At 45.5% G+C, this 22,153-nt stretch overlaps 1 protein-coding gene across 4 annotated transcripts in view; it reads left to right on the top strand.

Annotated features, from left to right (window-relative positions):
- The window catches only part of PDZD2 (PDZ domain containing 2), a 152,702-nt gene that overhangs the window by 20,685 nt on the left and 109,864 nt on the right, over window positions 1–22,153 (top strand). The window contains exon 1 of one of the 4 annotated variants that reach the window (XM_065655869.1): window positions 5,068–5,158. The exons of the other annotated variants lie outside the window; for them this stretch is intronic. The gene's annotated coding sequence lies outside the window, so the exon portion shown is untranslated. Of the gene's footprint in view, window positions 1–5,067; window positions 5,159–22,153 lie in introns of those variants that run through there. 4 annotated transcript variants of the gene reach the window in all.

The raw sequence follows: 22,153 nt of genomic DNA, 5'->3' as shown, positions 1-22,153 counted from the left end.
AAGATAAACGCAAACAGTACATAAGGATTGAGATGCGAAAGACAGCTTGATGATTTTTTTCATTTTAATAACTGTACCTGGTGTTAAATGTAGCAGATAAAGCAAATTGCTTTAAGACCGTGTGATTTCTAGGTTATTACTCTCTGTTTTATTTCAGCAGTACTGGTACATTTCCTTATATCTGTTTTCTACTCTCTGGTCTTGAGTTACTGCTTTGTATTTTGAAGTTAAATACAGTATACTTAATGCCATATAAATTTCCACTGTTGGGTAGTAATTGATGTAGTATTATTCTGGTAATACATACCTACCTGAATTAGAGAACTGCTGGGTCAGAAGGCTGCATCCCCTATAGATTTGTAGTAACCTCTAAATAAATTCTATGAGCACATAAAGAAATTAAATAAAAAGTGAGGTCAGAGCTATAAAATGTAGATACATTGGATCACAATTTGGAGTTTAATGGAATATTCTCTAAAAGTGGGATTTTTTTCATGTATATAATTGGTTTTTAAAATGATCAGCTTATAAATAAACTGTAAATGCATAAAATGAGCTCATCACCCTCTGGCTAATGGGATATATTTGGAAGACATATTCCAGAAAAGGGCTTGTAGGGAGCAGTTTTACCTCACCCTCCTGCAAGAAAACCCCCAAGAAAACAAAAAAACCCCACAAGAGTCCACTGGAGAGATTTTCTTAAAATTTCTGTTTCAAAGATTAGGGAGCTTTCATATTTTAAGCATCGATTACCCTTAACGTAGGAAGTTACAATGTAAGCTCTCTGGGACAAAGACCTTATATCCATATTTTCATTACAAATTATTGACTGTATTTTGACTGCTATAAAAATAATAATTATGGATAAACGAATCTATTAATAAAATTGAGAGGTTCGATTTCCCAACACCTCTCAATACTGCTTCTTATGATTTGTTTTCCATATTTTGCCTAAGAAACCCTGCCTTCTATAAAAGGAGAAAACATCTCTGACTATAGCCCATGTAAGTAAGGTGCACAGCTGAAGAGCTTGTTGACACACAGGGACAAGACATCAGAATGCACCCCCTCAATCACTGAAAAACATCTAATTTCCAACTGTTTGTATGGTGGGAGGAATAAGCAAGTGTTTACAAATAATTCTAGTATAGCTCTTTCAAAGGCCTGCCTACCTGCAATTTGCATATAGAACCGTACTAAAGATTAAGGACTGGGGTGTTTTCAGCCTGACTCGGAGCTGTTTGGAATTTTTCCGAACAGGCCATGAACTTGTGGCAGGTGTGCAGGCAGCACGAAAGAAGGAGCATGTAACTCCCAGGTGAGCCCTGGGTGGCTCTGGGGGGATGCTGGCTGTGCGCTGAGGTATTCTCTCCAGGGTTGTTTATAGCAGTTGTGTGCTGGAGCTATTAAACTTGCCTTTTTTTTTTTTTTAAATGACTTTTTGTTGTGCTTGCGTGCAGAAGAAACGGTATGGGAAAGGTTTACTCATCAGCATTAATCTTATAGTGTAATAGCATGTGGTGCAGAAATGGGCCTTTCTGGAGGTGGTGTTTGCAGAGACTTAGGGAACACGGTGTCCTGAATGCACTGAATGCACTGAATCGACCGAGCAAACTGTGGGGAGATCCACATGGAGGTCAGGGAAGGAATTTTTGTATTTACACTGGCATGGCTGGGAGCAGAATGTGGCCTTTGCAGCCCTTGTCTCTGCCTTGGCACACTGGACTCCTATGTAGTGTTAACCCTCTTTTGTGTCATTTTTGTGGTTTCTGGCTGAGTTTTGAAGTTTGCTGTTTTCTTTTAGGAAAAAAATGGAACATCATATTGTTGTTCTGGGTTATACATAGTCCTGGATGTAGCTACTTATTGTGTTTTCAGAGGAATTTCATTTAAAACTGCATATTCATTTTGCTGCCCATCAGAGCCACAAAAGTCTTAGGTCCTGGGAATGTGTACCATGTAATTGACTTCATCTCTGTGTTGTGTGTCAGGGTGCGAGACATCTGGTGCCCAGGACGCAGCAGTGATGGGAGAATGTAGATGTCTGTGCCTGTTGTAAAGAACAAATGTTTCTAGTGGTTCCAGCTTCTGAAGGTAATGTTTAAGATAAGTCTTAAATGTAATGCAGTTTTAGGTACTCAGGAACAGACATAGCACTTACAAACTGTCCTCCATTGCTTCCTCAAAGTGTTAACTTCTAATACTGACATGTTTGTGGAGCTGATTTCAGTGACCTTTAGTTTGTACCAGTGTGGCTCTGAGGTGATTTGTGTTCGTTGTTGTTTTTCTGAATGTGAATTAAGAACTTGCATGTGCAAAGAAGACCACAAGTAAAGAACCAAAAATAATGGTAGTTCAAAAAAATGAAACGTAGCATTTCCCTGTGCAGTGGCATGGGATGCAACTGCAACTTTATTAGCTAAGTACTAAACTGTTTTTTTCTGCAGCCTTCTTTCGACTGCAACCTGAAATAGTTTCACCAGTCCACCTTTCCTCCATCCTTAATTTTCTCCATCCTAATTTTGTACTCCTGAAATTCAAGCTAGAAAGGAATTTGATGCCCTGTTCTGTGGGGCAGTAGAAGATGGTCTGGTCTAAGTAGTTCTCCTTGTTGTTTGCATATATATGTGGCGTTTTCTTTTGGATAGACTTGCTCTATGCATTTATAAAATCAATGCTTTATCTGTGAGAAACCGTATGACTCAAATCCTGTTTTGGCTTATATCACAACAAATTACTTTGAAACGCACACCTGCATGTGTGTGTATAAAATATCTTAATGCTATCAATATTCTCCAAAACAAGAGCTGGGAAGCTTTAGGGCCAAATCCCCCCAAATTTAAATGGGATGTTGCCTCCTAAATCAACCTAGAAAAGTCTTGTGCAGGTGTCACCGAGCTGGGAAGTGGCCAACAGTTTTGGACTATTCTGATGCCTGTTTCTGTGCGCTGGTCCAGGGCCCTTTGGTCTGGCCTAGGCCTGGACGGTTCACCCATCTCCCTGTCCCACAGGGACCCCCTGTGCTGTGTTCCTGCCCACTGTGTCTCCTCAGGCCAGCTGGGAGGGGAAACCACTTTTCACACCCTCAGGCCGCTTCTGCCTAGTTTTTACCAAGCAGGACTTTGCATTTCACTTTGCACCTGAATGGGAATTTAGGTCATATTTTGTGGCCCACGGGATAAACATTTCATGGACGTTTCTGGACTTCCAATATCACAGGAGATTGTGCGGGATAACCCCTGTGGTCTCTTTTCTCTTCATGACTGTAGCCTAAACAGTTAGGGAGACAAAAGGAGGCATACTAGGGTATGATTCCTGCTCCAGAACGCTTTTATATTATTATAATATCCAGGTTGTGGGCACAACACAGTTTTTAGGGCAGGGACTCGGGACAACCTCACCTCCTACATGAATGTCCCGAATTTCGGATTCTTTTTTGCACAGGGGAATACAGTTAAAAGAGGTGATGGAGCGAGCTTATGCAGGAGCTGTGTGGAAGCTACTTATTTTCCTAGGAAAATAACGCTAGTGTGCATTTCTCTCCTCTTGAGCAGAGGCTGCTGAACTTGCTGTCCATATCCTGGATGAACTCCCCAGCCCCTGTGCTGCTCAGAGGACGGTCGCAGCCATCACACCCTCCTCCCTCTGTGCTCAGAATCTGATCTCCACTTTTAAAATGAAGGGGCTTATGAGTTTTTTTCCTCAGGAGATGTCAGGCCATGAATCATGGTTGGAACGGAGGCATTTCCTGGTTAGCAGTGTTGAGCCCCAGAAAGAGGCACATCCCAGGGATTGAGAGCTTCCCTTTGGGTTAGCTCTAGGTATGTAAACTATTGGTGTGTTCAGTTTTGGCACCTAATTAACTACCTGTGCTCCCTGGGAGCTGAGGCACTGACACCAGGCTATGGATTTTGCTCCAAGGAACAAAGCTCAGAGTATCTTCTGTCTGCCTCTGAACTCCAGTCTCTCTGTAAACCCCTGGAAGGATGAAATGCATGCTGAAAATCCTGAAAAACGGGAGGGACGGTTTTTTCTGTGTAGTGTATGTGAGAGCCAGGACTCTTGTGATCGAAGCTAAGCTGTTAAAGACAGCTTGAATACGGCATGGGACTGAGTGGAAGAGTTTAATCCTTGTCCATCTTTATTACAGCCTGATCTGCTCACTCCTTGGGCATTTTTTTTTCTTTTACAATTATAGTGGCAGTTTTGTTCCCAGTGTATGGTCAAAACTTACGCCATCAAAATATGACTGTGAGCACAGTTATATAGTTTAGAAGTAAAAGATGCAGTATTGGATATAACCTGACTGCTGTTAGGCCTGCTGGGAACTGGCTGCCACATACCTGAAAAATGTCCATCAGATGTTAAATGACAGCCTGTGTTAAAGCCACTTGGCTTTGGCACATCAGGCCATGCCCTGGGGAAGAAAACAACCCCTGGGAGTTATGTGGAGGCAGCGGTGGGGATTTTAATCAAGATGCGCCGAGCGGAAATATTTTCCAAGGGGAGAAAGCGTGCAGGGTGGCTTTCAGCAGTGCTTGGATGGAGCAAGTGTGCAGAAAGGAAAAACGGCTGGTCTCACTGGGAGACCTGTTAAGGCTTCCTAACGCAGCGCGGGGCTGCCCTGCGCGTCCCCCCGGCTGGGACGGGCTGTGCAAGGGAGCTCCGGGGAGGGCGCGGGCACCGCGGTGGGGTGCAGAGCCAGGCAGCCGAGGCTGGCACCGGGCACCGAGTGCAGGGGGGGACGCTCCGGTGATGTCCGCGGCTGCGCTCTCTGCGCACCGCAGCGCTGTGGGACGCTGCGCGCCCCCAGGGGCTCCGTGCGCGCCCCGCGGTCGGCGTTCCCGCCTGCGCGGCGCGGAGGCCGGTGCGCGGCGGGGCGCGGAGCGGGGCGGGGCGGCGGCGCGGGGGCCGTGCGTGGCCGCCTGCAGCCGCGCCCCGCGCCCGGGAGGCGGCGGCGCCGCCGAAGGTGCCTCCCCGCCGGCAGCAGCAGCGGCAGCGGCAGCAGCAGCCGCCGCCGCCGCCGGCGCGCAGCGGCTCCGCGGCTCGGTGGCGGCAGGTGATTGAGCGGATGAGCGGGATGCAGGGGGCGGCCGGCGGGGATTAGCCGCGGCCGGCAGCTGCTGCGAGGAGGCTGAGCCCGGCGGAGGGACGAGAGGTGCGCGGGGCGCGGCGGCCGGAGCCGCAAGTTGTGTCGGCGGCCGGAGCGGGGCGGGTGCGCGGCGGCCCCGCGGGGTCCGCGCTGCGGCTGCCGCGGGTCCGGCCGGGCGGCGGGGGCCGGGGGCGCCCGCGGGACCCGCCGATGCCGCGCGGCCGGCGCTGGGCGGTCGTCGGGTCCGGAGCTGCGCGGGGGCGACGGGTGCGGGGCGTCCCCCAGCCCGGGCTTGGGGCTCCGGGCTCGGGGCTGGGCAGGAACTTTAGTTACAGCCTGGCGGGAGGGCACGCTTTCCCGTGGGGACAGGGCTCTGTCCAAAACCACTAAACAGTTCGTTTAGAGGAAACCTTTACAACTCAAGTCACAAAATGCTCTCCTGTAGGACACATGAATACCAGATTTTTAAAATGAAAGCACCGCTGAAAGCCTTGCAGAGGAGCTTTGCTTGGCCAGCTTGCATACTGAAGGCTTTTAATAAAGAAAATATATTGTCTTCCAACTGGATGCAAAAAATAGAGCTGAATTATCACTTCCTAAATCTATCATGATTTCTGGCTTTCAGTTAGGAAAGCTTTTGGTGGCATTCAAGTGCCACAGCCATCATATTCTGCTAATGTCTTCTAATCCTCAAGCAAAGAAAAGTCTGTTGGTGTTTAGTGGGTTTTGTACATGTAGGGCATAGGCGTACTTCATTCTTACTTCCTGTGTACTTTATGCTGATACAAATCCAATGCTTATGCTCAGCGCTGCATTTTGGCAGGGTCCTCTCTTGCAGCGGAACTGGGGGGACCTTCTAAATGAAGCTAACAAGTAAAATATGCTTTGAAATGGAGTGCAGATGGGAAGTGTCTTAAGTATTGTGTTGCACAACAGTAAGCTCTCTGTGTGTGCCATTCAGCTCACAAAACTCTAGGTTTTATGAACGCATCCGCAATCTGAACTGGACTTTGCGCTGTTCAGAAATATCACGCACTAATGTCTGGAACAGCAGCAGTTCTGATGAGAAAGGTTAACTTATCTCTCTCCTGACAGTACTTTTGATGCCTGGCACCTGACCAGCATATTTGTTAGAAACGAGTATGTGTCATAAGTTTTTAATTCCAAAATATTCTCAGATTGTTGAATAAGAAGAGTAACTGGAGTTTGCTGGCTGAGCTGGTTGGTGTCTTAACTTTCTTAGGGCTGGTTTGTGAGTTATGGAGCTGTCTATCACATCCTAAAGCATTATTGTGGATTTCCATTTCGTACTGACTGACAGTAACAGACTGATAGTAGCACCCTTGATAGTAGAAATTGAGGTTCTCTACCCCAGCTTCTTTACCCCCACATCTCACCCTTTCTTCACGGCAGGGAGCGTCTCTTTGGCTCCATCTCCTGGCTCAAAAAGAGGATCCCCTTTCACGTAGGGGGTCTGGAGAGATGGGAAGCCTGTGGGGCGCATTGGTAAGAGGTGGGTGAGAAAGGTGGTGAAGGCTTCTTTTTGTACTTGAACTGTGACCTTGGGAGCTGTGAAAGCGGGGTACATCCAACTTGCAAATGGAGTGGGAATTAGGTCCTCACTTTTTTTTCCTGGGAAGAGAGCATGTCTCTTATGTTACTTTTTCTTATATCTTGGAAGGATTTTTGATGTGGTGACTAAATATTATAATGGTATTTAGAAAATCATAATTTAGTATTTCATTCCTTGCATGGATGTGCTGGAAGAGTTAGTCATCTTGCCTGATATATCTCTGTGCATGATCTTTTGGTGGAGATGTGTTAATGTTATCCTTTATGTCATGATTTTTCTGCATGGTCAGGAAAGTGTGTTGCCTGCAAATTATTAATACACTTGAAATATAAAACCTGTGGCAGTAGGGAAGGATCTGGCAGTGATTTAGAAGATCTGTGACTATGCGTGGACTTTGAGTGTGAGTAGAGGGAATCCCATTCTTTAAGCACAGTGAGATGGGCAGGATCATTCCTTTGTGGAAGATCTTCTGTATGCCGTGTCTTTAGTGGAGATGAACTTTTTTCAAGTGCAAAAGAGAGGAGGAAAAGAGCCTTAACCAGGCTGTAGAATCAGGGTACCTGGCCTACCTGTGACAGCCAGACCTCTGTATTTAGCCACCATACCCCGAAGCGAAAGGAGAAGGTGGCAGACTTTCTTCTGAAACTGATCATCAGTCTTCGAGATGCCGTTGCAGGGAGCAAAGCAATGAGGTATAACTCTTAGAAGCTGGCAGGTATGTGAACTTGCAAAGATCTCTTTTGTTTCTGCATAGATGTCCAGCAAATGCCAAACAGACCTACGTGTGTCAGTGCCACTTAATGCTTCATTGTTATTGTTTAAAGTATTATAAATTATGTGGGTTTAAGGGTGAGAACTGGAAAAGCCATGATGTGGTGTGGTTGTTACCTATTTTTTTTATTTGTGTGGCACTCTCAGTCAAAGTAGATATAACCCTCTCTATGAACACATTTTTCCTGCCCTAGTGCAGAGTGTCCCCTGCTTGTATGCAGAGATGTTTCTCCCTACACAAGCAGTCCGGCAGCAGGGAAGCCCTGGGAAGAGGACAGTCTCTGGTGGGCTGTGGTGGCCCAGGGCTTCTCTCCGGTCATCCAGAGCTTTTCCCTTGAGGCTGAGCATTGGTGAGCCTCTGAAAGCCTGTTATGTCCACAGAGTTCACCGCAGAGGGAAAAAAAGATGCTTCTCAGCAGATTTGCTCTGTATGTCTTGTGAAGTTTGTGCCTAGCTTTTTGCCATGCTTTGTGCCTGCTTACAACCACAGAGCCACCACCAGCAGCCCTCCAAGACTGAGCTGAATTATTTACGTATCACCACGAGAAGCATCATCTACAAGAGATTCCAGCTGCAGAACGTGTGTGCGGCGTGTCTTGCTCAGATGTTATTTCCTTAATAAAACTGCTTGTTTGGTGTGAAGAGTTGTTGGCTGTTTTGGGTGCTGTTATGTTTCTCCCCCCTCCTTCTAGCCCTGTAATACAACAGCCAAGTTGTGTTCTCTCAAGCTTGTTTTGTAAGTCAAGGCACAGTCCACAGTCCTGGTAGATCTGTGATTGCAGAGAACTTCAGGTGGTAGCCCGTGTGTCACTTGTGGGTAGAAACGGATGCTTTTGTGGGTGCTGTGCGTTGCGAAGGACAGCAGAAAGACGGCAACCCTTAAAAAACGCTTCACAGGGTTTAACTGGCGACCTGCCTACAGCCAGCTTCGTGAACATGCTGGCTGCAGGGTCTCTAGTGAGGTCTGAGTTACCTGAATGTGACACGACTCCTCACACGAACTCATGCACACCGGCTTTCATTCACTGTAGGCCCAGACACATTTCTCGTCACTTTTTTTCTTCCCTGTTCTTCCTCCTCCTCCAGACCTTGCCCTGTGGTGGCTGTCACTCCGTCTGAGAGGTCTGGTTCGCAGCAAAGCCTGCACTGCCTGCGAGGTGGTGTAAAACCCATGGAGCAGGGTTTGGTACCTCTGCTCTACCCGATGGGTGGGAAACGTTGTGCTCATTGTGGGAATGTTGTCGCTTCTGGAGTAAATGCACTCAGTGTTTTGTTAGGGTAAGAACTTGTAACAGCCTGAGACTGCTAATGAGGAATAATACATTCAGTTAAAATACACAGTGGAATTCCATTATTGTGGGCCAAAATGTAGTAAATGAGTGAGAGCTTAAGCCAAGATTCAGGGAAAATGTTGCCATTTCTGCAGAGTGCTCTGTGGATGTTGTTAGTGGTCAGTGACTGAAGTCACTTGGTACTTGAGCCAAAAACTGGCACAGTTCCTGGTCCATTTTTCAGAGTTGTAGAGAACTGGGGTGTGTAGAAGCACTTTGGCATCAGGGCCCAGCCTTGGTCCATCTTCAGAGCTTCTGCTTGTGGGAAGGTGGTTGTAGCAGTCTGGGTTGTCTCAGCGCAGGGCCAGCTCAGGTCGCGTAGATCCCTAGAGCAGCAGGAGAAGGTGGCTCTGCTGCTCCTCAGCCTGGATGGGATGCAGTGTGGGTTTGTTTGCGTAGCCCTGTGCTGGAGTGAGCTGGCCCAGGTGTGCTGGCTTTGGACCACGTCATGCCACGTTTTAACAGTTCACATACAACTCTCTTCCTGACAATGGATGATGGACTAAATCTGATGTAAATCTGAAACAGAAGTTGAACGCTGCAAGGGGAAGGCTGTTTGCGTAGCTGCCAGCATTACTTTCTGTATATTTAGGTTCACATTGACATAGTTTACTTGGTTTGTCCCACACCATCTCAAGCACTTCCTACAACATGGAGAAGCTCTTGGCAGCAGATGAAGTCTACTGGAGCTGAAGATTTGCAGTAACTTGCAGAATTTGACCTTTTGTCTCAAGAAATTGTGGTGTGGCTTCCAAGTACTACTGTGAATATGTACAAAATAGACAGGGAATGTATCCTTAAATCCCCACAGCTGCTGGTGGGCTGGGAGAGCAGCAGGGCAGTGTTGATGTTGCTGACACAGGAGTTGCAGAGAGGAGCAGGAATCTCGCCCTACTGAACAGGAAGGAAACACATTTTCCCGTTCTTGTCTGTAATCCAGGATGGTCAAGAATGCCTTGGTGGGGTCAAACTTCTGTGCTATCTCGCAGTCTGAGGAGGGAGTAACGATACCAGGTAAAAAGATCTTTGTCGTATGTCTTTGAACACTGACCTTCCTCTTTTGGGTACAGGATGTTTTGCGATGCGGGCTGATGCTGTTATAGCTCTTGTGCTCTTCTCGGTCAAAGCTGAAAGAAAAGCGGGGGGGGGGAGGATGCAACAGCCGCAGCAAAAAGTTATGGAGATCCTTAAACACACTGACATGTAGGAAACAGCTTTTAAAAGAGCTGTTTAAAATATGAATGAGCACGAGATGTAAATGACTTGCTAAGAGGCCAGCTTCCAGAGACAGGGTAACCATAGGGGACTGCTTGGCTTCTGCTGGATATTCATCTGACTGGCTGAAGTCTCTGGCTCTTTCCCAGATTCTTTAATGTGAAAATATTTATTGAACATGACTTCTTGATTCTGTGGGTCTCGACCAGTGACCTAGGGATAAGTGTGATTTGCTGAGCCTTTTTGGGTTTGAGTGCCGGATGGACTTGTTTGTTGACTAAGTGGTATCTCTAGTGTAAATTCTCCATTACTTTATTGGTGATAAGCCAACTGATAAGAAACTGGGGAAAGTTGCTTTCTTCAGCAAAGGGAAGTTACTTCTTATAGATCTCCTGTTAAGACGGCTGCGAAGGATGTAGAAATGCTTTCTGTTTGAAGTCACCTTGGCTTTTTCATATTTTCATGAAATAAATGTGAAAGAAGTAAAATTGTTTTGGTAGGAACCACCAGGCACCAGGTACCTAACAAGACCCAGCAGTGATGCAAGAGGTCTTGAAGACTGAAAACTGTGGTGCCTTGCTGAATTCCCCACACTGATGCCTGAACAGCAGAGTTAGGGAGGAAAGAGTGAGAAAGGGCCTGCGGGTGGGATGGAGGAATTCTTCTCTGGGGAGGTGGATGCGCCTGTGAGCGGCAAGGGAAGAACTCCGCAAAGTGCCTGCTGGACAGGGCAGTGAGCTGAGGTAGGTGGGTTGCTCTTTGTAGAGAAAATGTGTGTGTGTCCATGCAGCAGTGTCTCCTGGCTGCATGAGGTGTCGCTGGGCTCTTCTAGGGGAGCTCAGAAGTTATGGGGCTTCAAAGGGAGACCTCTCTTCAGGCCACTCTCTCCAGCTGGACTTAAATGACATTGTGATTTACACCGGTCTACAGGAAGATGCCTCTTTTCTCCTAGCTGTACGCTCTGTTTTAAACTTTGGATAAAGGCAGATAGTATCTCATGTCTTCTCAAGTCCAGCTGCTGCAATCCTTTTAAAGTGTTGCTTTCACTTAAAAACCATGAAGCGCCTTCCTGTGCAGCTTCGAAGGCAGAAGTTTAGATTGGCCAGGATGGTTTCTGTAGTTGTCCTCTGGGGAAGAAACTTGTAAAGAAGCCGCCACTCAGCCGTGGTACTTGAGCAGCCTTCCGGAAACAGCTGTTGGGGATGCAGAAAGCTGAACTGGAATCTGGTTCATGGCTGACAAGTTAGTTTTGCCATTAAAACTAAAATTTAAGAGAGTCCAGCTGCCTGCAAAGTGCAGCAGCTGGCTTGAGCAGCCGGGGCACTCCTGGAGGAACAGAGGAAAATATGTTTTATATTGTCTTCTATGAGCTCAGCTGCCCTTTAAAAACAAACACAAAGTTGGCCAAAGGCAGCTGTTTGCATTGCAGGTGAATTGCAAAGGAGTACTTGGGGGACACATGCTGTTAATTTTAAGGACACTTCACAGATCTGCTTATAATTTAATTCAGATCTCAAAAACTGTAATGTAAGAACAGTTTTTCACTATGTGATCGCATTGCTTAGCAAAGCCTTCTGCCAGTATTTGGCTAAGAGTAGGAAAATGTTGTCTTTGGTGTTGCAACGAGGACTTCTCCGAATTCTACCTAAAGAAGGTGGTGTCGGGTGCACTAGTCCCAAAGTTGCAGCGGAGTGAAAGGAACAGATTGTGGTCAAGGAATAGAGGGAAACTGAGCATTTCTGTTTCTATAAACTTTTGACTAGTGACTCATTTTCTTCTCGTGACCGGAGAGTTTAAGTCTCACCTAACGACCTAAAAATACTGTACATTTTATTGTAAGGTTTGAAGCTCGAGTGGAATACAGCGACCGCAAAAAAAAAAGTACGTGTGAAGCCCATCTGTGAGCAAAATAACTGGGTGGCAGAGGGGGGAACCTGGAATGAGCTGGTAGCACTGTTTGTGGCTCTTCTAAATATAAGGTGGTAGTGGGATGATGGATTCATGGAAGAAAAGCTCGTAGGGGTAGTCCTGCTTCCTTGCGGATATAGCCTATTGGTAGCAGTTGTGCATTTGGAGTCTAGTTTCTGTTTATCCTGCTACACAGGCATTTTAAGCTGCTGTCGAGGTGGTACATAGGTCTCCACAGCAACATCTGGAAAAGCTATTTGTATATAAATATCTGAGCAAGATGGTTTGGTGTTGTGTGGGTATCCCCCTCCTTCTGATGCAGCACTCTCGCACTCATCACACGCTCACTGGCTGTCTGCAGAAACGCTGTCTGGAAGGGTCGTGTCAAAAGCATCAGTCATGGGGTTTTATAGTGATTGACATTAATTAGCCTCTATGTTTTCCTTCTCTCCCCTCATCCCCTTTTTAACTTCGTGTTTTTCCTTTGAAACAGGGATTAATTTGGAGGAGCAAGATTGTAAACTTCCCTTATTTGAACCTGCTTGCACTGTTAATTTTATTGAGCAATGTTGGGGGATAGCGAGGGAATTCAGGCATGATAGTGGATCGCTTGCTATCACAGTGATGGTTTCTAAAGCCTCCAGCCGTAACTATCTCATTTCTTCCCTCTGAAGCATCAACCTACTCCTTGCCTTCAGCAGTATTTCTCTTCTGCCTCTAGTAATTTTGAGTGAACTGCCTTGCTCTTCACCAGCCTCCCTTCGTCCTCCTCCTTGGACTTGACTTGGGCATAACCTCAAGTTTTCTGGGGAAAAATGATCCCCTTTTCATGGTGTAGTGACTAGGGAAGCCTATTCATATCCCTGGTAGCCTTTACTGTGTATTAGTAGCACATGTCTGGGCTCTCCATATGCTTAAACACTCTGTCCCTCTGGTGACAGCACAAGTCCCAGTGGCAGGTGAGGGAGGTCGAGGAGGTTCTGGGGTAGTGGTGCAGCTCCTGCACCTTGGTTGATGGACTTCTTGGGCTGTATATGGTGAGGAGTGTGTTACTGGGACCAGCTTTGGACCTCCTGTGTGGTTGGCCTTGTTTTGGGCTATCTCAGGCAACCATGCTGTAGATCTTCGTGCACTGAACAACGAGCCTCCTGCCTAATTTCTTCTTTTTGCAAGCTTTGCTCGAACAGTATTCTTCTGGTGGATATAAGCCTCAAGTCCAGCCTAAACCTCTTTATGGGCGGTTCATACTTCTTCATCTTTCCCTTTTTCCTCCAAAGAGAACCTTCGTTTTGCTCTAGTTGCAAAGCCAACGTCTTTTTGTCTCATGAGAGAGGTCATCCTGCTGACCTTTTCCTGCACTATTCCAATTTCAGTTAACCTTTCATGAACTCAATAACGTGAAATTGCACATTGTTCCAGCTGAGACCTTACTGATGTCTTACGTATTTTCCAATTCCTCACTGAGACCTTGGGCAACATCTGGCTCTTTTACACGCTCACCATGAGCCACTAAACCACCGAAGACTTTCTCATTCTATGTCACTTCCAACTGTTGAGCTCTCAAGCTGCAGAACAGATTTCTTTAATCCCAGAGTGCATGACTGCACTTGGCTTTATTATAAGCTGTGCGTCCTGTCAGTTGTTTTAGTCCTCAGATGTTCTGAATAAACTTCTGCCCATCCTCTGAGTTGACAGACTTTCCCAGCTATCTGTTGTCTGCAGATTTCATTCGCGCTCCTCTACTTTCCCTATCAAGGGAATTAGCGGAACTGCTGGATGAGACTGTCCCAAGGCAGATCTTTTAGGAAATCTGTTTATAATATGTCTTTCTCACCAGAACTTCAACATCTGCATAAGATGCTCTTCTGGCTTTTGGGAGGTGGAGCTTGGTTTGGCTCTAATGTCTGTCTTAAATAGTAAACAGGATGGATGGTGGAGCTGGGCTGGTGGGTGAGCCACATGCAGGCCAGCACTGCGTGTGCAGGGTGTTGGCAGCAATACATGTGTCAGAGCCGTGATGTTAAATATTTCCTCTTGGAGGGTGAAAAATGGCTTTTATTCCAGTCTGTTATTATCAACACTTAACAGTTCCTGAAGAAGGTTTTTGTTCATCTAAAAAAAAAAAAACATATGTGGAAAAAATTATAGATACATGAAACCAGTGATGTGAATGTAAAGTGAGGATGGCATTTTTAATTTATGCTCTTATTAACTGTAGGAATGACTGGACCGGAAAATTATCAGTTCTGTCAGCTCTAAGTATTGAAGTAATTACTGAAATAGTATTGTCACTATCTCACTTGCTTACATGAGTGTGTTATCTGGCAGAATTGGTCTTGAAAACCTTCATCTGTGGCTACTGCCAAAAGGCCAGAATAGATCATCTCCATGGGCCTTGTCCAAGCCGAGTTTCAGGTGGGAGAAGAGTACTATGGTCTCCCAGCTCTTCTAAAAACAACAAATACACCAAGTGGGCCATTAAAGAAAAAAAAGGCTAGATTTTGAAGCATATATGCAATATGCCTAAAATGGCCAGTAATCTGAATTATTAATAGAGAATGCGACAGATCTAGGGCATTAGCTTTACACGTTTCATGGACACATGTATCAGGGAGAAAGATGGCTGTACTTGTATGACGTTTGCTAAAATCGGTGTTTGAAGAAGGTGAAGTACTCCAAATCCCCTCTTAACTGCCATGTTTCCTTTGTTCAGCAGCTTTAAAGCTCACCTGGAGAATTCTAGCAGGTAAAATGAGCAAACAAGCCGTTCCTGATGGCTCAGTGGGAGATCAGAAACTCAGTGGCATCTGTGAGATGTTCAGCTCAGGCAGTGAGTCCAGACTACGATGATGTGAAAATGAAAAGCATTTGCTGTCCAGCCACAAAAATCCACATGTGACAATTCGGTCTGTGTTTGTGTACTTGAAGAGACAATTTGGAGTTTTGTCCTTTTATTAGTACGTGGAGGAGTCTGTATTCAGCTGATCTTTTTCTTTTAAAGAATCATCTAAAGGTAGGATTTTTATTTTTCTTAATGCCTGGTGTCTGTTCCCTGCTGCTTGTCTGCACGTTTGTTTGTTGGGATGCCAACACTGGGTTCACAGGATCTCTGTTGAAGTAATGGAAAAACCAGATTATTGGGTCATTACTATTTAGTTGTTTGTGTATCAGTCCTTTCAGTACATGGTTCTCTTCTTTTTTTTTTCTTTTTTTTAATGGCTCTGAGCTTCTGAGCACTGTGGAGGCTGAGCCATTTAAGTTGCATGGTAGAGGGTTTTTATCACTTAGTTAATTTTTTCTGCTTGAAGTCCAATTACTTTCCACAAAGGTGTGGAAAACCCCAGTTCTCAAGAAGGGTTATTTTAGGGAACATTTGTACTTTGGGTGGCCGGTGTAAGAGGCTTTGACCCACAGCTTTAGATCTGCTGAACTGTGAAGCTTCTGCAAAACATCCTTCCCAAGCAGCAAGCCAGTTTTTGTCCTGCTGCCTGCTTGCAGCTGGGGTTTAAATGGTGATGGGAAAAGGAACAGCTGGACGGGGATGATTGCACCAGTCTGTGAGAGCTCTGGCATTGTCCTCATTTGTGGTTCTGGTGCTTTCTGCTCTCCATTGGAGTAGATTTTTGAGACCTCACTACTGCAGCTGTGGCGTTGCGTGGGTTGCATAGCTGCATACCAGCCCAGGAATGTTAAACGGAGGATTCTCATTTTGGCCCCGTGATTTAAAACAAACCGTCTTAACATGTGGTTGTGGCTCGCGTGTTGGCACTTTACAGCACTTGCAGTTTCAAAACAGATGACTGAAATCGCGGTGGTTTTTAAGAGCGCACTTGCTTTCTCCCCGAGGTCTCCCTCCTCGCGACGCGGTTCCCTTCCCCGGTGACTCCTGCCCCCCAGGGACCTGCGTGGTCTCTCTGCACGTGCGGTGCCTCCGTTCCCCAGCGTCTCCAGCTGCTGCCCAAGGATCAAATATTTCAGATATTTACATTGCTGCAAATGAGTTTCCCGTGTCGCTTCAGCTGAAGTTAGCGGATCTGGTGCAGCACATGTGGAAGAGGCGGCAAAGCTGAAGACGAGCAGCAGAAACAACGAATTTGTCTTATCGTACTGAGATTTATAGTGTTCGCTGTCTTGTATCTTAGCCTCATTTAAAGTACACGCTTATGCATGGCTCGTTAATACAAAGCATGCCAAATCTCCATCACTGAATTTATGGGCGAGACACAGGGCTAAAGTCCTGTCTTAGCTCCCGTGTAGGATTTTCCTTTAATAAGGTTGGTGGAGCAATAGCTTATTGGGACTTTGGGGCCAGATCCTCTCCTGGAATAAATAAAGCTAAGCTCATTTACAGCAATTGAGCATTAATCTCTATAAGACTTTTCTGAAGATTTATTGCAGTGAATGTAACAAGGAAGAGGGCTCATTATTTTCCAAGAGAAGTGACGGATGAGAGTGCATTTCCACTGCACAATTACCATTGGTCTTTATTTTTAATCACATTGCTGAAAACATCTAGTGGCCACTGCAAGGGCAGTATTTGTGAATGGAAGATGCATATATTCAAAACAGTATGAGTCGGGCAGTTTTCCTTTCTTACAATAAATCTGGCCAAGTACATACTTTTCAAAGATTAGACTCCTGAAGCACAGAGCTGAGGTTATGATTGGCAGGAGGACATTCATGGCTCAGTAATGAAACACTGATGTATAAAATGGTAATTGATCCCGGGAGCACTGCGAGCGCCGAGCCAGATCACGTTATGTGCAGATTCCAGTGTGGCAACGGAAACTATACAAATGTTGGCAGAGAGGGTTAAATGTGGGATTAACTAACTACATTCTGCAGAGATGGTACTAAAATGAAATACACTCAAATTTTTGGGGGTGATTTGTTACAGAAGTGGTTTGCCATGCGGCTCTAAACTCTATGCATTTGTCTCACAGATGTGACTAGAGGTGGTTTATTTCTTAGAGGGGATTGCTGCGATTTATTGATAAGTCTAAGCCTGATCGGTCCCAAAAAGTCACTTTGGAAGTTAATGGTATTTTTATGCACCTATATATGTTATTTTAGTTGTGCAGACCCTTTTAAGCATATAGCTGTCTGAGGAAAACGTATTTTTTCTGTGTCAAAATGGCTGATACAGCACCTCAGTTCCAAAATAATAACAAAAAAAATAATCCCCACCCTGCTGCTGTTTTTAGACATTTGCCTTTGGCTTGGTTGACTCCACTCTCCATGAAAGCCTAACAAAACTGGTTCTGTGTGAGTAGTTAAGCAAGCAAGACACAGCAGTTGTGACAATAGATTTCATGCCCCTGGGTACACAGGGGGGCTGTGCTGGAGCTCTTCTGCTTCTGATCTACCTGGAGCGATGGTGGCTCTCTGTCCCCATGGGCAGATGTAATTGCAGGTTTGGGGCTTCCCATGTTTATTGGCTTGTTTGGAGACTATCCAGTCCTTTCTGCTGCACTGGGAGTGGAAGGGTGCCTTGAAAAGACTATTTTCTTTTTTTGGGGTGGGTGAGGAGGGATAGCGTCAGTGGGGCTTATATGGAGGCATCTAAACTCTGCATATCTTAATCCTAATAGAGGCTGTAGGAGAGTGTGCTTACTGCAGACTAGACCCCACCATACCTCTGCAGTGTTTCCCTTCAGGTGTATGTGATCGGTGGTGCTTACAAAATAGTTCTTCAGCTTTTCCAAGGCAGTAAAAATCACCAGTGTGGATGGGACACATACCCTTCATCAAAACCTCTGAGAAGTTGAAGCTGGGGCAGTAGCCAGCCCCTGTTGCAGGAGGAGGCAGAGCGCCTGGGGCAATTAGCTAATTAGCTCGTCTTTGCTCCACCGATTCCCTGTGCCACTTTGGAGAAAACAAAATGTAGCAAAACTCTCTTTGCCTGCAGAATGTCTGACTGAAAGTGGTCTCCTTGTAATGGTAATTTTGGAAAATGTGCAGGTAAATCGGTCACTTTGGAGGGTTGAAGCCGCTCAGTTCCTAGAAAACGGAGGCATCAGTCCCAGTCATGGTGTCCACCAGCTGGGGTCACATTCTTGCCAGTTGAGCAGTAGAAATTCCTGATGGATGAAGCCACGGACTATTTTCAAAGCTGGTGTGTAGTCTCCAAGGTGGGCTGCAGGGTCTTCTTCTCTTAATTTCTTTCAACAATTGCCTATTGTGTCTGAAAACAATTACTCAGTTCTTCATTTTAACCATGGCAAGATTGTAAATTAGACTACTTTTTTTTTTTTTTTTTTTTTTTTCCTCCTGCATCGCTGAATCTTATATCTGGTGGAAGTTGACATTTCTGCCTCCCATGCTGGGATTGGGAGCCTCTACTTGAATCTGCGTTGGGTTTGGGAAATGAGTTGATGCAGGTGAGCATTGGTCTGGGAGGCTGGGTGAAGGTGTGACGAGGTGGCATGAACACGCTTGTCCGCTCACTCAAGGTCCTGCAAACTCCAGTGGCACGGATTGACAGCAAGGACACAGAGTCTTCATCCACTTTAAGTTGTGCTTGCTGGAGTCTGCACGTACTTGTGGACATCTTGGGAAGTCATCAGGTGGTGCTGCTGCTGAGCATGTGTCTGTCCTGCGTGTAACACAACCCACAAACACAGCATCCTGAGGTCCCGTCAGTTTGGGGAGTAGCAGTAAAGTGCTGCTGCCAAGTTTCATGGTGGTCTGGGTGTTGCTTGTATCGTTTTAGCCTAATCTTGTAGGGCAACAGGAGTTTTAAACATGCCGCAAGTACTGCCAGTGTCCTGTGAAGCTGTTTGATAATGGATATTTATGAGCACAATTGGAAGCACAATTGTTACAGTAAGCACCATAGATCTTCAGCTAATCAGCGTGCCTTCAGCCAGCCCTGGGAGCCGACGGGTGATGACGCAAATTAAAATCCCGCTCTCGAAGGCAGATGGGGATGCAGCCGCACAGTTGGGCAGGTTGGTAGAGCTCTACCTGTTTTCCGACCTGCTGGAGCTGCAAGAGGATTGCCACCCCTGTTAAAAAATGCAGATGGCAAGAAGTGTTCGTTTTGGTTTGATTCTTAATCCCCCTGTATTTGTCATTGCAGGTGCTGGCTGTGGGTTTTGCATTACTTGGTTTGGAGAGGAGTTAGCCAAATGAGTGCCTCACTGACTCTCTCCCATTCTGCCTCACTACATTGTGCTGTTTGCATTGTAAGCATCCCAGGATGATGTTTAAATCCAAATAAAACAGAGTCGTCATGGCAATTAAAATTGGGGAAGTGTTTTTGTTGTTCTTGTAAAATGCCTTGTATGATGTTGTATTCATAGAAACTTCAACTATGGGTGGGCTAATACAATTTTTTTGGAAGAAATAATGAAATCTGAATTTGGTGGATAACCGTCTAGCGGTGATGGAGTAAAATCATTGCACGTCATACTTGGAGCCTTTAGGTACCTTGGAGCCTCCAGGAGCCCTGAGTGCACCGTGCAGGGCAGACCGGGCTCTGGGGTTTCCTTGTATGTTTGTTTTGGGTTGTTGTTCTTGTTGTGTTTGGGTTTTGTTTGTTTGTTTGTTTTCCCCTTGAGACTGTGCCACTTGCTGTGTGGTTTGTTTCTGGTCGCTTCCAGTCTCTCGGATTGCCGTGTGGTAAATGAGGAAAGAGTCGCTGTTTTTTCCTGACAGCACCGTGGCCGTCACCAGCTGACAGATGCTCGTGAAGTTAGGTCAGTGGTGCTCCGCTGCCAGATGATTGTAGTTAAAAAAGTATTTATATCTGGATAGAGCATTTTTTAAAATTTTATTCTTTGGGTATTGATTGATTGACTTTTAGCTGAAGCCAGTACATTTTTGGACAGATGAGAAACAGATTTTTTGTTAAGGATTCTTCTTGTGTCTGTTTGCTTTAAAAATGCTTTTAATACTTGGCTCAAAGGAATTTGATCCTTTTTTTTCTTTAGAAGAGGATCATTTAATAGCATGTTGTACATTAAAGCTAATACAGGTATTTGGAGTGTATGAAAGCTTTTTTCTATGTATGTTTTTAACACAAAAATACCTTGCATGCCAACAATGCCATCAGCTCATTCTCTCCCTTTATTCTCATATAATTTCAGTTCTTTAATGTTTTACAGACGTACTTTCTTAAAAGCAGGATTGTAGGTCTATGTTTTATGTTATAGTTCTATTTTCCTGAACAAATCTTAGCACATGTACATTAAATATAAACTGGGTAAATGCAAAGTACAATAAGTAACTAGTGACAACTGTTTTCGTGCAGACATTGTAAAAATAAGATACATGTGTATTTTAGAATGTCTCCTAAAATTTGAACGGGCTAATTTCTGAAAGTATTGGAAAGATTTTAATATGAAGGAGAGAAACACTAAATACGCAGCTGAACTAGGCAAAATGCAAAATAAAAATGGTGTGGTCATCATCATCTGTTAGCAGTGTACCTCTACGAGGATTATCAGGGGCTTAATGCAGAAGTCACTTGATGAAATTTGTCATGTGGTATGCAAAAGGTCAGACTAGATAATTGCAGTGGTCTCTTCTGTCCTTAAAAGCTATGAATCAGGTAGTGCCAGCCACGTTTCCAGCAGTATAGGGCACAAAAAGCAGGAAGGTCCTTATTCTGATGAGTTTGCAATCCAAACAAGATAGATACAGAATAAGCAGGATACGCCAGAGAACTCCAGAAAGGAAATTACTGGGATGTGGTTGTTTGTGAAAATACAGCCTTTGAGAGAGCACCGTAGATTTATAACCTCTGGGCGTCATGTAAGAAATGAGCAGAGAGGAGGACTCTGAATGGACAGAGTAGTGCGTAGAAGGAAAAATGACGAAAGGCATTTTATACATTGAGAGAAGAAGGGAATGGAAAAAGACCACAAGGATGAGCCAGTTGGTGTCCTTGCTAGTGGAGGGGAGAAAAATGTCTAAAGGCTGCCTGGACCTTAAACAGAGCTGACTCAGTCTGGGCTTTCAAGGCAGGACTGTTGAGTAAGAGTTATTTGCACCTTGTACTACATCCCTCTGAAAGTGTTGGTGGTCCCATGGTGTCTGGTATCCAGGATGGTGGTGTGGCTGAGCTTTGCTCCTCTGCTCAACTCAGCTCCAGCGGGCAGGGCTAAGTGTGGGTTCAGGCTCTGGAAGTACTAAAGTCCTCTTATCTGTTAGCAAAGGGAAACGGAGGAAGGGACAACCACGTTGCCCTGGCAATTTAAGTAGGTTAGGGACTGGGTTCTTAGCTCTCTTGAGCCTGAGCGTATGAGATTGTGGCCGCAAACATAGGCTGTGGCAGCCAGCTCTAGGAATCCCCACTCAAACAATTACATCTCAGGCCCTTTTAATATTAAGGATGTAAACTGAGGAAAATACGTGGCCTCTTCTAAGTGATTAAGGATCTATTCTGACAGCTGCTGCGTGCGAGCAGTGCATTAATAATGGCATGCCTTCTGTCTCTCGGCAGCATGTGTCCCGCAGGTACACATGAATGGGTACCTGCTTTGTAGATGCAGCCATGGGTTTGTGTGCAAAGATCCATGTGCACGTGTAAATTTAGCAGGCATCACTTGCCTCACAGGGACCTCTGGACAGAATCACCACCTGAATCCAGTCTATATTGTTCTGTTTAAAGTATCTTTTAAATGGCAGGTATTCCACATGATAGATTCTTTTTTTCCATGTGCACTGAAAACATTTTAAAACCATTTAAAAAAAATCATCCATGTTAATATAACTGTATGGATGCATTTTAAGAAAGTATTGGGAGCAGAGACAGGAGACTTTGGGAGCATGCCATTTGCTGCCTCCCATCAAATGCCAAAATTTGCTAGCAGATGAGGCTTTTGGATGTCTTCTCAGCGGTCAGGGGGTTCAGAGCAGTTTCTGCCTTGTGATGCAGGATGTGGGATTCCTCTGGAGTGCTGTAAATCTTCTACAATTGAAGAGGGATGGATTGCTTTAGCTGGGAGAGATGAGCAGAAACACAGGCGTGCCTCTGGTCCTCTCTTTTTCTCCGGGTGTTGATGACCTGCATGCTGCAGGTGACCTGTGGAGATGGAAGAAATTGCAGGAGTAGCCCGGAGTGGGCTGTGACGGGAGGCTGGTGAGAGCTCAATGGGATGATGGCCAGAAGCTAATTTTCAGACACCATAATAGTGAGGATATTGGGCCGCTTAGCAAATACTCCTGAGAAGCCATTCAAAAAATGTCCGTGTGTTTGTGTGCAGGCAGGGAGGTTTAGGTAAGTAGCTCCTGAGGGTGGTCCGTGAAGTCTGCTTT

This window comes from Caloenas nicobarica, chromosome Z, assembly GCF_036013445.1.
Source record: "Caloenas nicobarica isolate bCalNic1 chromosome Z, bCalNic1.hap1, whole genome shotgun sequence".
NCBI lineage: Eukaryota > Metazoa > Chordata > Aves > Columbiformes > Columbidae > Caloenas > Caloenas nicobarica.
The sequence above is the reverse complement of the archived record's forward strand: the minus strand, read 5'-3'. Positions and strand labels throughout refer to the sequence as shown.